This window comes from Gossypium arboreum, chromosome 10, assembly GCF_025698485.1.
Source record: "Gossypium arboreum isolate Shixiya-1 chromosome 10, ASM2569848v2, whole genome shotgun sequence".
NCBI lineage: Eukaryota > Viridiplantae > Streptophyta > Magnoliopsida > Malvales > Malvaceae > Gossypium > Gossypium arboreum.
The window spans coordinates 38,540,581-38,555,690 of record NC_069079.1 but is presented as its reverse complement, the minus strand read 5'-3'; positions in this window follow the sequence as shown (position 1 = coordinate 38,555,690).

Here is a 15,110-nt window from a genome sequence, read left to right as displayed (position 1 = left end):
TAGCAGCAAAATGAACCAGGTGTGTACTCCATGGCACAGAAAATGAGTTTAGACGAAAGCCAAAAAACCAGTCTATCGATGCCACACGGGCGTGTGGTCTGCCCGTGTGGTAGCTTACATCGCGAGACACGGGTGTGTAACAGACTGGCCATTGGAGGCTGGCGACGGTCACGGGCGTTTGAGGCTGGCGAGGCTGTGTGCGAGGCACGGGCTCGACCATTTGGGTAGTGTAGGCCGCACGGGCGTGTGGGTCACATGGGTGAACCACACGGGCATAGGGGTCTTGGGCCAGGCCGTGTGATCCGCACGGGCAAGGCTAATTTAGGCCGTGTGAGCCCAATTTGTTTGAAATGTTCTGTAAGGTTGCACGGGTCGCCTAAGTCGACTGTAACCTGATTGTAGGGGCGGTAAGCGTTACTTAAACCCCATAATCTGATTGATTACTGAATTGTATGCAAAAGCATGTTATTATAAGTATGTGTATCTGTCTGATTCTGTATATCTATTCTGCCATGATTCTGATAAGATCTGATTTCTGCATATAAGCATGCCACGATATTTGTGATGCATTGGATTGGATTGGGTTATTGTGAAGAGAAGGAAGTCTAAGAGGCGATTAGCCTATTATCGGGCAATTACGCTGCATATATCTGTTATATACTATTTTATAGTACCACTTATTGTATAGAGCTGGATGGGTCGATTTTATCCCCATACTTGGTGTGCAGGGCTGGGTGGGTCGATTCTATCCCCACATGGTGTGTTGGGTTGGACGGAGATGGTTTGCAGGGTTGGTGGGCATGATTTCTGTTCTCTGATATCTGATCTGATCTGCATGTGATAACTGTATGGCTAAGATTGAATATCTGTATTCTGTTATCTGTTTGCGTGGGGATGTAAACACTACGTTTGCGAAAACTCACCCATTTATTTATTTTATGTTAGGTAATCCTCAGCAGTAGATTGATCGGTGTGGCGGAGGGCTTGATCGTGACTACTGTTAGAATCATGGATTTTTTAGTAACGTTTATTTCATCTGTTCAAATTTTTTTCCTATATTTGTTTTGGGATTTAATTTTTGGACTTGAGCTATTTGTTTTGGGTTTATTTTGGGGTTTTTAAATTGTTAACTTGTTGATTTATGAATTATTGATGTTTTAACTTCCACGTAAAAGAACGGTTTTCAACTAATTAATGGAATAAGGATTTCCCGATTTAAGTAAAGATAATAATCTAAATGATTTTAACTTACTAAGATTTTATAAAAGCACTCTCATATAACGCCGCCAGATTTGGCCATAACGTCTGGGCCGGGTTTAGGGTGTTACAAATTATATTTTGGTTATATTTCCAAACAACTTATATATATAGTTATATCATGCTTGATATATGTATTGATGTGGCTAATTGATAGATAGTTTTTAGGCATGTTGATGAATGAGTTGGTAAAACATGGTTGATATAGGTAATCAAATATGTGAATTTATTAATGTGGTAGTTTAAAATGTTAGGTTATATGTGATAATATGATATTTTTAGAGCTAAGAATTTGTTGTATTCAAAGTCTTGCTATGGTCTATAAGTATGAAATTTGTGGTGTTTAGGTTGAAATCAGGAATGGGTGAGAAATGTGGCCTTAAAATGGCCTAATTTTGTCCACACGGGCATGTGTCTCAGCCGTGTGTGACACACGACCTATCACATGAGCGTGTGGTTTGGTCGTGTATCCTCTGCATCTTTAAAATTGAGAGACAGAATGCCCAGGTATTTTTACACGGTCTAGTACACGAGCGTGTGGCTTAGCCGTGTGATCCCTCCACCTTAATTTTATATCACACGGCCTTGCATACGGCCCTATGGCTTGGCCGTGTGACCCAAGTCAGAGAGTTACACGAGTATGGACACGGGCTGGGACATGGCTGTGTGCCTTACATCAAATGCCCACACAGCCTAAGACACGGGCTTGTTTCTTGGCCGTGTGAGCCACACGGCCTGGCCATACGGGCGTGAGTCATTTGCACCCAAGGAAAATTTTGAAATTTTGAAAAAAAAAAATTGAGTTTCCGGTTTAGTCCCGATTTATTTCTAATGCGTATTTCGGGTATAAAGGGCTCATATAAGGGACAATATGAATGATTTATGAATAGTTTCTGCTATGTATGTTAAATGATATGAGATGTTTGTATTTGATCTGAAAAGTTTGGTAATGCTCCGTAACCCTGTTCCAGCTTAACCCAACTAAGTCTAATTACCCTAGCCCAGTACAGCCCAAACCTTAACAGAAAAAAAAAACCCTAGCCACTCCTAACCCTAGGCCCCGCCCCAGCCTTCTTCAACCACCCTCTGCCGCCGCTCCTCTGACACCACCTGCCTCCACGCGCGTCTGATACCTGCAAAGCAAGAAGAAAACGCAACAGAGACCAACAAGCAGTAAAAACAAATAGAAAAGGACAAAGATAAAAGAAAAAAGAAAATAGTTTGTAATGGTATATAAAAAAACAACAATAGACATTTTGGGGGGTTCTTATTCTTCTTCCTTTTTTACAAAATACGCATGTCAGGAATAAAAAAAGAATAAAAACTTCAGAAGGTTGATTTCGATCTTTTCTTTTTTATCTCGATTTTTTTTATTTATTTTTGTTTCGTTTTATTTTATCTTCTTTTATTTTTTATTTCTTTAACTTACTTTAAAGCATAAAAAATGCAAGTAAAAAGAAAAGAGAATAGGGCTTACTCTTTTTTGAAACCACCGAGGAAAAGGGGGGATTTGGTGATTTTTCGATCGCCGTGTACGGTGGCTGACGCAGAGGCAGACGGTGGCTACCAGCGCCAGAGTTCTCACCGGAGCTCGCAGACGAAAGGGAAGAAGAGAAAATTTGAGAGAATTTATTTTTGTTTTTTTGAGGAAGTGAAAAAAGTGAATTTTTAAAAAAAAAAATTGGTTTATATAATGATGCAAAACGGCGTCGTTTTGGACCTTAGCTTTAGGCGCCAAAACGACGTCGTTTTGACTTGGACCGGACCAACCCGACCCGACCCGACCTGCCTAGGATCCGTGTGTTTTTGGGCAATTGGGTTATTTTCGATTTTAGCCCTTCCGCTTTTCTATTATTTTATAATCAAGTTTCTTTTATTTTTCAATTTTTCCCTATAATTTATTTTGACTTTCAATTTGGTCCCTCTTGGTGCTGTGCGTTTTGGGAGGGTGGGATGTTGCCCATTTTGGTCCTCCTTTGTTATTCGCGCGTCCAAATTGGTTCTTTTCTTTTTATTTTTATTTCGAATTCGCCCTGAACTTCTATTTTAGGTTCAATTTAATCCTTTCTTTGTTATTTTTGGTTATTTCATTATTAAATTAATTAACTTAATAACAATATTATTATTATACTTTCCATTCCACATTTAATTATTTGTTCTATTCTGGTATTACCAAATTAATTATTTTGCCACATTATTGCTATTTTTTATATATCTATTTACCTAAATATATATATATATATATACATACATATATATATCTTCCTTTATCGTCTATCTATATGTGTTCTTTGACATAATTTTTAAAGACTATTTTATTTTGCTTTAAATTTGGTCCCTTTTCATTATTTCTGCAATTTTATTTTCAAATTAATTAATTTAACATTATTGTCATTGTCACATTTATATTTGTTTGTCATTATTGTCATACTATTAAATTGTTTGGTTTTGCATCTTAATCATTATTGTCATTATATATATATATATATTTTTATTTGTTCACTTTAAAAATTTCTATATACATTTATTTTGTCGTACCATATATTTTATATATATCTTTTTATGTATATATAATTTTAAAAGTTTAGCCTTTTATTCGTTTCACTATTATATTATTAATATCATTATCATATTTTCTTTTTTCATTAATATTATTTGTTATTTTTGGTTTTATTTGTTTCATTTATTTATATTCTTTTATAATTTCAAACCAAATTATTTTATTTATTATCTTATTCATTTACTCATTTCCTTTTAACTTTTTATATTTAAAGTTCATTTATTTATTTTATATATATGCTTTTAGATTTCACTATTATTACTATTATTAAGTATTTATGTATTTTATTTTACTTTAACCTGGTTCTTCGTTTTTGATATTTTATGAATTATTTTCTCTTGTATCTATCCGCATATTTAGTTCTTTGCCTTATTTATTTTAAAAATTGGCCTTTTCCTTTTGTGCGCTATTTTATCATCGTCATCATTTATTTTATTATCTCACTCATCTTTATATTATTGAATTAGTGCACGCTATGCAACTCTCGTAAATCGTTCTTGATTGTATATTCGTTCTCACTTGCACGGCAATTTTATACTCATGTCATCGCTGTAAAATAAAATACATTTCGTTTAAGTAAAACACTTGACATTATTCTAAAAATGAAAGTTTTTCGAAATAAGGCAATATTTCGTATTTTAGGAAACTCAAGAAATCGTGCCCTAACTTACTGGGTTTCGATTTTTCTCAATTAATCCAAATGACCGAATAACCTTTTGAAATTAAAACGTATGAATTTTGAAAATTAAAAGACAAGCTTATTCTCGAGGTTTTAAAATGTTGTGTCCTAACTTATTGGATGTGGCATTTTATTACTTCGAGACAAGAAGGTCTTTAACATTCGTTTCGATTTACGTAAGCAAATTATTCGTAAAAAATCAACATTAAAAAAAAGAGGATCGTATTTTTTTAATTCTTTTCGAGTTTTTAAATTTCGACATTAAGATATTAATTAATCAATTAGGTACCAATTTTGGGCTTTACGATGGTGCTAATCCTTCCTCGTACTTAACTGACTCCCAAACCCGTTTTCTCGAATTTCGTAAGCCAAAATCTTTGTTTTAGTAAAACAAAACATTTTATTAAAATAATCAAATTACGAGGTGATCCGATCACACCTAAACAAAAAGGATTGGTGGCGACTCCCAATTTTTGTTTTCTTTTCAAAATATAAAGTCGACCCCATTTTTCAAAAAAATGGTTTCGACAGTAGCGATGGGATTATTTTTGCTGCAAGTTCCAGTAAGTGATAGGCTTTAGTAAATTCTGAGTTGTGGGCTGAAGGGAAAACCTAGGGTTTTTTTCTTTTCCTCTTTTCTGTCAACAGTTGCTTTCTTTGCCATTTTTCTTTTTTCTCAATTTCCCTTATACCAAAAATTCTCTGCTTCCTTTCCATTCTCCTTCGTTTTGCTTTTCTTTTTCGATAAGCTTAGGCGTGTTCAAGCGGTTCTGTCGATTCGGTAAGTAGAGTTTAAATTAAGTTAAGTGTTTTCTGTTGGAGATTGTTAAGAGTGACTTTGGTTGCTGTTTAGGGATTAATAAAGGGTCGGTAGATCAGTAATCGTGTTCTTAGAAAACGAGGAAAATACCGTTCTTCGTCGAAGGTAAGTAGATCTCGCGTTTCGGGATTTGTTCATTCTTAGGTAAAATGATTTAAGTGATTGATTTAGGCTCAGTTTTGACAATCTTAGGCTTTGGAGTGCTCGTGGTTAGATTAGCAGCGAAAATGAACCAGGTGTGTACTCCAATTGTACAGAAAACGAGTTTCGACGAGAGCCAAAAAACCAGTCTGTCGATGTCACACGGGCGTGTGGTCTGCCCGTGTGGTAGCTTGTGTCATGAGACATGGGCGTGTGATGACGACGCCAAGTTGCGTTGCTGCTACGCCACACAGGCGATGAGGTCGGCGAGGCTGCAATGCGAGGCACGGGCTCGACCATTTGAGTTGTATAGGTTGTACGGGCGTGTGGGTCACGCAGGTGAACCACACGAGCGTGGGGATCTTGGGCCAGGACGTGTGATCTATACGGGAAAGGCTAATTTAGGCCGTGTGAGCCCAATTTGTTTGAAATGTTCTGTAAGGTTGCACGGGTATCTTAAGTCAACTTTGACCTGACTGTAGGTACGGTAAGCATTACTTAAACCTCATACTCTAATTGATTACTGAATCGTATGCAAAAGCATGTTATTATAAGCACGTGTATCTGTCTGATTCCGTATATCTGTTTTGCCATGATTCTGATAAGATCTGATTTCTGCATATAAGCATGCCACGATATTTATGATGCATTACATTGGGTTGGGTTGTTGTGAAGAGAAGGAAGTCTGAGAGGGAATTAGCCTATTATCGGGCATCTACGTTGCATATATCTGTTATATACTGTTTTACAGTACCATTTGGTGTGTAGGGTTGGATGGATCAAATTTATCCCCATACTTGGTGTGTAGGGCTGGGTGGGTCGATTTTATCCCCACATGGTGTGTTGGGTTAGACGGAGATGGTGTGCAGGGTTGGGGGCATGATTTCTGTTCTCTGATATCTGATCTGATCTGCATGCGATAACTATATGGCTAAGGCTGAATATCTGTATTTTGTTATCTGTTTGTACACATGATGTTTGTGGGGATGTACACACTACGTTTGCGAAAACTGCCCCTTTATTTATTTTATGTCAGGTAATCCTCAGCAGTAGATGGATCGGTGTGGCTGAGGGCTCGATCGTAACCACTATTAGACTCATGGATTTTTTAGTATCGTTTATTTCATCTATTCAATTTTTTTTCCTATATTTGTTTTGGGATTTAATTTTTGGACTTGAGCTATTTGTTTTGGGTTTATTTTGGGGTTTTTAAATTGTTAACTTGTTGATTTATGAATTATTGATGTTTTAGCTTCGCGTAAAAGAATGGTTTTCAACTAATTAATGGAATAAGGATTTCCCGATTTAAGTAAAGATAATAATCTAAATGATTTTAACTTACTAAGCTTTTATAAAAGCACTCTCATGTAACGCCGCCAGATTCGGCCATAACGTCTGGGCCGGGTTTGGGGTGTTACAAATTACATTTTGTTTATATTTCCAAACAACTTATATATATAGTTATATCATGCTTGATATATGTATTGATGTGGCTAATTGATAGATAGTTTTTAGTCATGTTGATGAATGAGTTGGTAAAACATGGTTGATATAGGTAATCAAATCTGTGAATTTATTAATGTGGTAGTTTAAAATGTTAGGTTATATGTGATAATATGACATTTTTAGAGCTAAGAATTTGTTGTATTGAAAGTCTTGCTATGGCCTATAAGTATGAAATGTGTGGTGTTTAGGTTGAAATCAGGAATGGGTGAGAAATGTGGCCTTAAAATGGCTTAATTTTGTCTACACGGGCGTGTGTCTCAGCCGTGTGTGACACACGGCCTATCACATGAGCGTGTGGTCTGGTAGTGTGTCCTCTGCATCTTTAAAATTGAGAAACAGAATGCCTAGGTATTTTCACACGGTCTAGCACACGGGTGTGTGGCTTTGCCATGTGACCCCTCCACCTTAATTTCATATTACACGGCCTAGCATACAAGTGTATGGCTTGGCCGTGTGACCCAAGTCAGAGAGTTACGCGAGTATGGACACGGGCTGGGACATGGCTGTGTGCCTCACATCAAATGCCCATACAGCCTAAGACACGGGCTTATTTCTTGGCCATGTGAGCCACACGGCCTGGCCATACCGACATGAGTCCTTTGCACCCAAGGAAAATTTTGAAATTTTGGAAAAAAAATTTTGAGTTTCCGGTTTAGTGCCGATTTATTTCTAGCGCGTATTTTGGGTATCAAGGGCTTATATAAGGGACAATATGAATGATTTATGAATTGTTTCTGTTATGTATGTTAAATGATATAAGATGTTTATATTTGATCTGAAAAGTTCGGTAATGCTCTGTAACCCTGTTTCGGCGACGGATAAGGATTAGAGGTGTTACACATCATCACTTTATTTATCCTTAATTAACATCATTTATTTATTTATGTAACATAAAAGTTAATAACCAAATATCATGTAAATTTTTATACATCTAATTAAACTTGATAATTAACAACTTATTTAAAGTAAGTAAAATTCTAGTTGTACTTACAACCAAAAGCTTGGAATCAAGCTTTCTTCTTCTTGTTCTTCATCTACTACTACTACCGTTGACTACTCATTTGCCTCTACTACTACTACTACCATTGACTACTTATTTGCCTTAGTCCTCCGCTTGCTTCTCAATTTCCTTCTCTTTTTCTTCATTTCCATATCAAACTCACAATATTTACACATCAAAATCATAATCAAATATCATAATTTGTATTCTTTAACATGAATTTCATGAAAAACTTATCATGTCTTACCTCAATCACTTGTACTCAACATTAATTCTTATTTTCTCTCTCCTCCAAGACAACCATGGATGCACTTCTTATGAAATTTAGGTAGCTACTACACTTCTCTATTGATTTCACTCACTAATCATGAAAGAAAGTGGAAAAATTAAGCTTGATAGACTTAGAAATGGTGGAAAGGACTTAGTTGTAAGAAAAACAAGTGTTGGAATAATGGAAATGAGAGTGACGTGTATAGTATGTAAAAAGATGGATGAACTCCATTTTTCCATATTATTGATTTAATAATTTAATAATAAAAATATCTAATAATAAAATTTTCCAACCAATCAAAGTTTGATAAAATTAAACCTTTAATCATTACATTTTTCATAATTATCTTATTTGAGTATTTACTATTTTGTCCCTCAACTTTTTCTATAATACTACTCATGAGTCATATATCCTTTTGGTAAATTTTCAACTTTAGTCCTTCCTCCTTTTTCCTTCAATTTAATTTAATCATTCCTACTCTTAATTTTCTTACTTTGGCCCTAATACTTTATTTTCGACTTGGATTTGTAGTCCTGAAACACTATTCCGATTTCACCAAAAATGGGTTGTTACAACTCTCTTCCCTTAAGAAATTTTCGTCCTTGAAAATTTTACCAGTAAAGAGATTCAAATATTGCTTTCTCATAGTTTCCTTCAGTTCCTAGATAGCTCCCTGTATATCATGTCATTGTCAAAGAACTTTTACTAATGCTACCTTTTTATTTCTCAGTTTTTCTCTTCAAGTGCCAGAATTTCAATCAATCTCTCACTGTAAATCGTGTTAGGTTAAATTTAACATTTATCAAAGCAATAACAGATTATGGGTTTGATTGATGCTGTCATAACACATATACTCATAAAAAAAAATTGTGAACTCTGTAGAACTCTGATATAATACCAATCAATACGCAACAGGTCCAATTCTTTTCAATAATCTTATATGGCCCGACAAACCGCAGACTTAATTTGCCTTTACGCCCAAACCAAGGAACTTTCTTCCATGGCGTGACTTTCAAAAATATTTTACTGCCAATCTGAAACTCTATTTCTTTTCATTTTTAGATTCACATCGAATTTCAGACGATCAAATACTGCTCTTAAACTATCTCAGAACCCTTTCATCTTTCTTCAGTTTCAACGAATCAAGCCAACTACATGTATCTTTTCTCACTGAACTCAGTCCAAAACACTAGAGTTTTACACTTGTGACCATATAAACCTCATAGGTAAAATTTTATACTTGACTGTTAACTGTTACTATATACGAATTCAACTAAAGGCAAATATTTCTTTTTCAATTGCCTTTGAATTCTATAATACGACACTGAAACATATCTTCAAAAATCTAAATCATGTGTTCAGATTGATCATCCATCTAAAATAAAAAATGTGGTACTAAAATGTAACCGTATACCTAGAGCTTCTTATAACTTGTTTCAGAATCAGAGTATAAACTGTAGATCTCTATCGGAAATAACAGAAACTAGCACATCATATAATCTGACAATCTCAAATACAGATAATTCAGGCAATCTATCAAGTGAGAAATCCATTCATGCTAGAATAAAATGTATAGACTTCGCCAAACAATTAAATTACTCAAATAGTATCTTTCTTTTTCATAGACAGGGAGAATTCTGATATAAAACTCATAGTAACTTTATCTCATTTCCATTTCGGTATTTTTACTAACTATAACCATTTTAAAAGTATCATCTCTATCTTACTGATACATCCAGCATTTTAATATAGATTCAGAAATACCACCTTTCATTTCGGGCTACTAGTAAATCTTTTTCTAATCATTGTGCATCTTATCATTTCCCAGATAAACAGACATAGTACCACTGTGATCATTCATGTAAAATTTTCTGTAAAAGTTCCAAACTCTTCAATACACAGGCTCTATCTCAGAATAACAGACAATCATCAAATTTAAATCTGCTATCCTGATTCAATAATTATTTCATTCTGTACCCGTTTAACTTACAACTCATTATCACTTTTCTAGGCTTCACAGATCTATTGTAGAAACATCGGCTTAGCTTTAAGCTCAGCTAAAATGATTCTTTCATCAGACAATAGCAATCGAGTATTTATTACTCATAAAGCAAACAAAGAATTTTCTACTCAAAATATCAGCAACTATATTTACTTTTCTTGAATGATAATCAATTACCAAATCAGGGTCTTTTCAATAATTCAAACCATCTACTCTGTGTCAGATTCAAATCTTTCTAAACCATTGGATGTTTTAAAATTTATGATCAATATATATATATGATATTTTCACCATACAGATCCTATTGCCAAATTTTCAGTGCAAACACAATAATTGTCAATCCAAGATCATATACCTGGTAATTCTTTTCCTGTAGCTTTATCTGGCTGGAAGTATAGACCATTACTTTACCTTTCTTCATCAAAATACAGTCTAATCCATTTAATGATGTATCACTGTGATAATAAATTCCTTTCCCGATTTAGACTAAACCAGAACTGATGCTTCGGTCATCAAGGCTTCCAACTGATCAAAACTTTAATAGCATTTGTTAGTCCATTAAAATCTTTCATCTTTCTATAATATATATATCATTGATGTAGCTATCATAGAAAACATTTTCGCAAAAATTAAAAAGGATATCAAAGCTTTAAATTATTCCAAGGTCACAATCATCAGATAGGATAAAACCATAATACTATAATAAATTTTACGTTTCTACAATATAAATGGAACAATACCTCAACCTCAATAATATTTTTCAAATAAAAGAGGAAAACCAAGGGTGGCTCCAAAATTAACCAGTGCAATAATAGAGTTTCTATAATCTATGTTCCATATTACCAAATTCTCATACCTAAGTCAGAATTCATATCAGTTACCACTGACCAATGAATATCTTTCACAGATAAACCATGTTTGAATAATAAAGAGATTGATGATATCTCAGAGAAAATTTGGAATAATAATATCACGCATACTCATTAGAAATAATTGTGACAAAGACAACATAATTTTGCATATTCGTAATTCAAGGCTTCAATCAATAGAAGTAGAAAATGATATCATATGAACCTTATCATCCAATCTTATATCAATCATGATGAATTAGAAAACCCAAGTATGATAGAGCAATACTGCTCATGAATCAACCGAACTTACAATGATTCTATCTAATATAATTAGCCAGCCTTCCAATATAATAAATATTGCATCTGAACATGAACAATTTCATACACCTCTAAAAATAACAGAACTTATAGAGTACCTAGAAGATATTGCTGCAATATCCCTGATTATAATAGCTGCATTCAAATATCTGTGCAATTTCATCACTATTCTACTGACTAATAAAGTCATCAATAATCTGACACTATTCAGTTTACTGAAAGAGTCAATTCGGAAGAATTTTTGGCTAATTCATTCTGTAAATATCATATCTGGATAAGTTGTTTACTCATGAAGAACTTTTTCCTTAACAATGACATCACATATTCAGAATAATCCTCGAAAAAAATATGATATCTCTTTTAATACCGTCTTTATTTATTAACTCGTTCTTAATTTTGACTACATTATTAATCATTCAGCCTTTGAACCCTTCTTTCACACTTATGAACTTAATCAATATAAATCTTGCAAATTTCATTGTATAAAACTGTACTGATGAGGGGGTGGAGATCTTAAGCCTCAAAATTTAACTTTTATATATATATACTCATATAACATAACATTTATCATTCTCATGTAATATAAAACATTTATCCATACCTTTTCGAATTTTGTTTCATCATAAGTAACATTTTACTCAGATACTTGAGTATATCTTTCAGAATCATTAGAATTAGAGCATCTCTATCTATTTGTGAAACAATTTTCATCAGAGTTGGGAGATATCACACTATCACAGGTTATATAATGGCATGTATTTCTAGACTTCACATATGCTACGTTCAGCCCAAGAACCGACTAAATCGTAGCTTTAATACCACTAAATGTAACACCTCTAACCCGTATCCGTCGCCAGAACAAGGTTATATAGCATTACCAAAACTTTCAGAACATTTTCAGATAATTTCAACATTTACTATTCATTAACCGAGATTATTCATATCGTCCCTTAAATGAACCCTCAAGGCCCAAAGCAAGCATTAGAATCGAGTCGGGACTTAATCAAAAACTCTAAGAATTTTTTGTGAAATTTCAAAATTTTTCCAAGGCGCATGGCCCACACGCCCGTGTGGTCCAAGGGACACGCCCGTGTGACCTTGGGACACACCCATGCTACAGGTCATGTTCGACCCCGTGTAACTATCTGACTTGTACACATGGCCATGCCACATGCCCGTGTGCTAGGCTGTGTGGTTAATTAAATTCTTTCGAAATTAGGTACAGATTTCACACGGCCAAGACACACGCCCGTGTTTCAGTCCATGTAGCACACACGGCTGAGACACACGCCCGTGTCTCTGCCCGTGTGGTCAATTTTAAGCATTCTGCTTTCTTGAATTTAAGGTGTAGGGGATACACGGCCTAACCACACGCCCATGTACCAGACCGTGTGTCACGCACGATCTAGACACACGCCCGTGTGTCTGCCCGTGTGGGAAAATAAAGTCATTCCTAGCTTCATTTCTTACCCAAAATCATACCAAATTCCTGCACCAAACTTACATCTAAACACTAACCAGCCCAAGCATTGAATTCAAGCAATTTATAACATCTAACATGATATATTGTTACATGCATTCATGCTTAAATCTTACATTTCTCAATCAATCAATAATAAACACTTATGTTATCTCCATAAAGTAAATTTAATTACTTATATTTACATGTATCAAAACATAATCATCACTAGCCATTCCAATGGCTAGATTACAATAATCATTTACCTTTACATGCCAATATGACCAATATAACCTATACATGCCATTATAATCATAATTGCCCTACTATATTATACCGACATGGGCCGATGGATAAATAAACGTGATCTCCGCCAAGCTTCCAATCCAACGAGCTTCCAATTTACTATAAAATAGGAAAATAAAACTAAGTAAGCATATAATGCTTAGTAAGTTCGTATAACATGGTACTTAACTTACCATTCATTGTATTTTGAGGTAACTATGTAAGGCATATTCAATCAATTTGACGTTTAGTCCTACACACATCCCCACTACCTTTGTTAGTCATATATTCCATAATAACATCAAAATATATATAGGCTCAACAACAATCAAGTTTCCACGCACATATGCTTTCCACAACATGTATTCATTTAACATGTATAATTCATCTCTTTATATTACAAGTATAATTTCATAATAGTTCATCTTGAGTTCAGATTATTTCATGTCAGAACTTTACTCATATCATTTGAAATATCAAGGTCACATGAGTAGTAGTACACTCAAGGTCTACAAGTCTATAATCAAGGATGAACATTCTCATCAAGTAATTTCCATATACAAATATCATCATCACATACTTTCATATATCACTTGTCGTGTATCATCATTTGCTTGTATTTTAGATGGATACGTGTAATAACTCATTTTATTATTCATATTTTCTCATGTCTAGATTATCACCCGTTGAATTTATTTGAAATATCAATGGATACATAGGCAGTACACTCAAGGTGTACAAATTAGGATCCATCAATTCATATTCAATGGTACCCATAAGGTACTATTTCAGATAGTACACTCTCGAGCCACACATGTATACAATAGGATTACTAGCCCAGGCTAAATCCTTTTTATAACATATGCTTTAAGGAGTTTGATCTGGATTACCCGTCCGGGCTAAATCCAATCCATAACATATACTCGAGAGGACTTATATCAAGATTACCCGTCCAGGCTAAATCCTTTCTGTAATGAGGTCAATAAGATTACTCGTTCGAGCTAAATCCCGTCAGCAACAAATGCAGGACCTCATTCATTTCGGGAAATCACATATCCATTGATTTTTCATTTATTCAATCGGGATTTAGACATTTTTCAAACATTATTGGCATGTGATTATTTCATACATTTGTAACATTCATATAGTTCAAGTAAACACATTCCACATTCATTTCAAGCATATAAGTAAAATTTTTATCATTTATCATTTATCGGGCATTATTATTGATTGGGCTTTGTCAGATATATTTTCAATGTCATATATATATGATATTTGTACAATTCACAAGCACAATATTTAATTCAATCATATAAATATACACAATTTAGTTACACGAACTTACTTCGAAAAATATTCGTGTACGTAAAATCTACTAATCCAACATTCTTCTCTTTCCTTGTTCTAGCTCTGAATTTGGTCTTTCCGGATCTATACGAGTAAATTTTACATCAATTTATTACATTTCATATTCAAGTGGACTCAATTTACATCCTAACTTTTTCATAAATTCTCATTTCGTCCCTAGGCTTGGAAAATGAAATTTATGCAATTTACTCTCTATTCCAAGTCTAACCGAAATTTAAATGTAGAATTTACAGCACATATTTTTTATAAAATTCATAATTTTTCTTCAATTTTCACAACTTTACATTTTAGTCCATAAATCATGTTTTCATCAAAAAATCACTTTGTAAAAGTTATTTATCTATCAACAACCTTTCATTTTCTACCATAAATTTCAAATTTCAGCATATTCATACATAACCTAATTTCCATACTTTGATAAATTTTCAAATTGATCCCCCAAATAGATAGATTAAGCTATCCCGATTTCAAATATATCAAAATTACAAAAAACGGGACAAGAAAACTTACCCAATTTGACCAAGAAAGTTTCTTCTCTCTCTCCTAGGGTTTACATGGAATATTTTGGGGGAAGAAGATGATATAAATGCTTT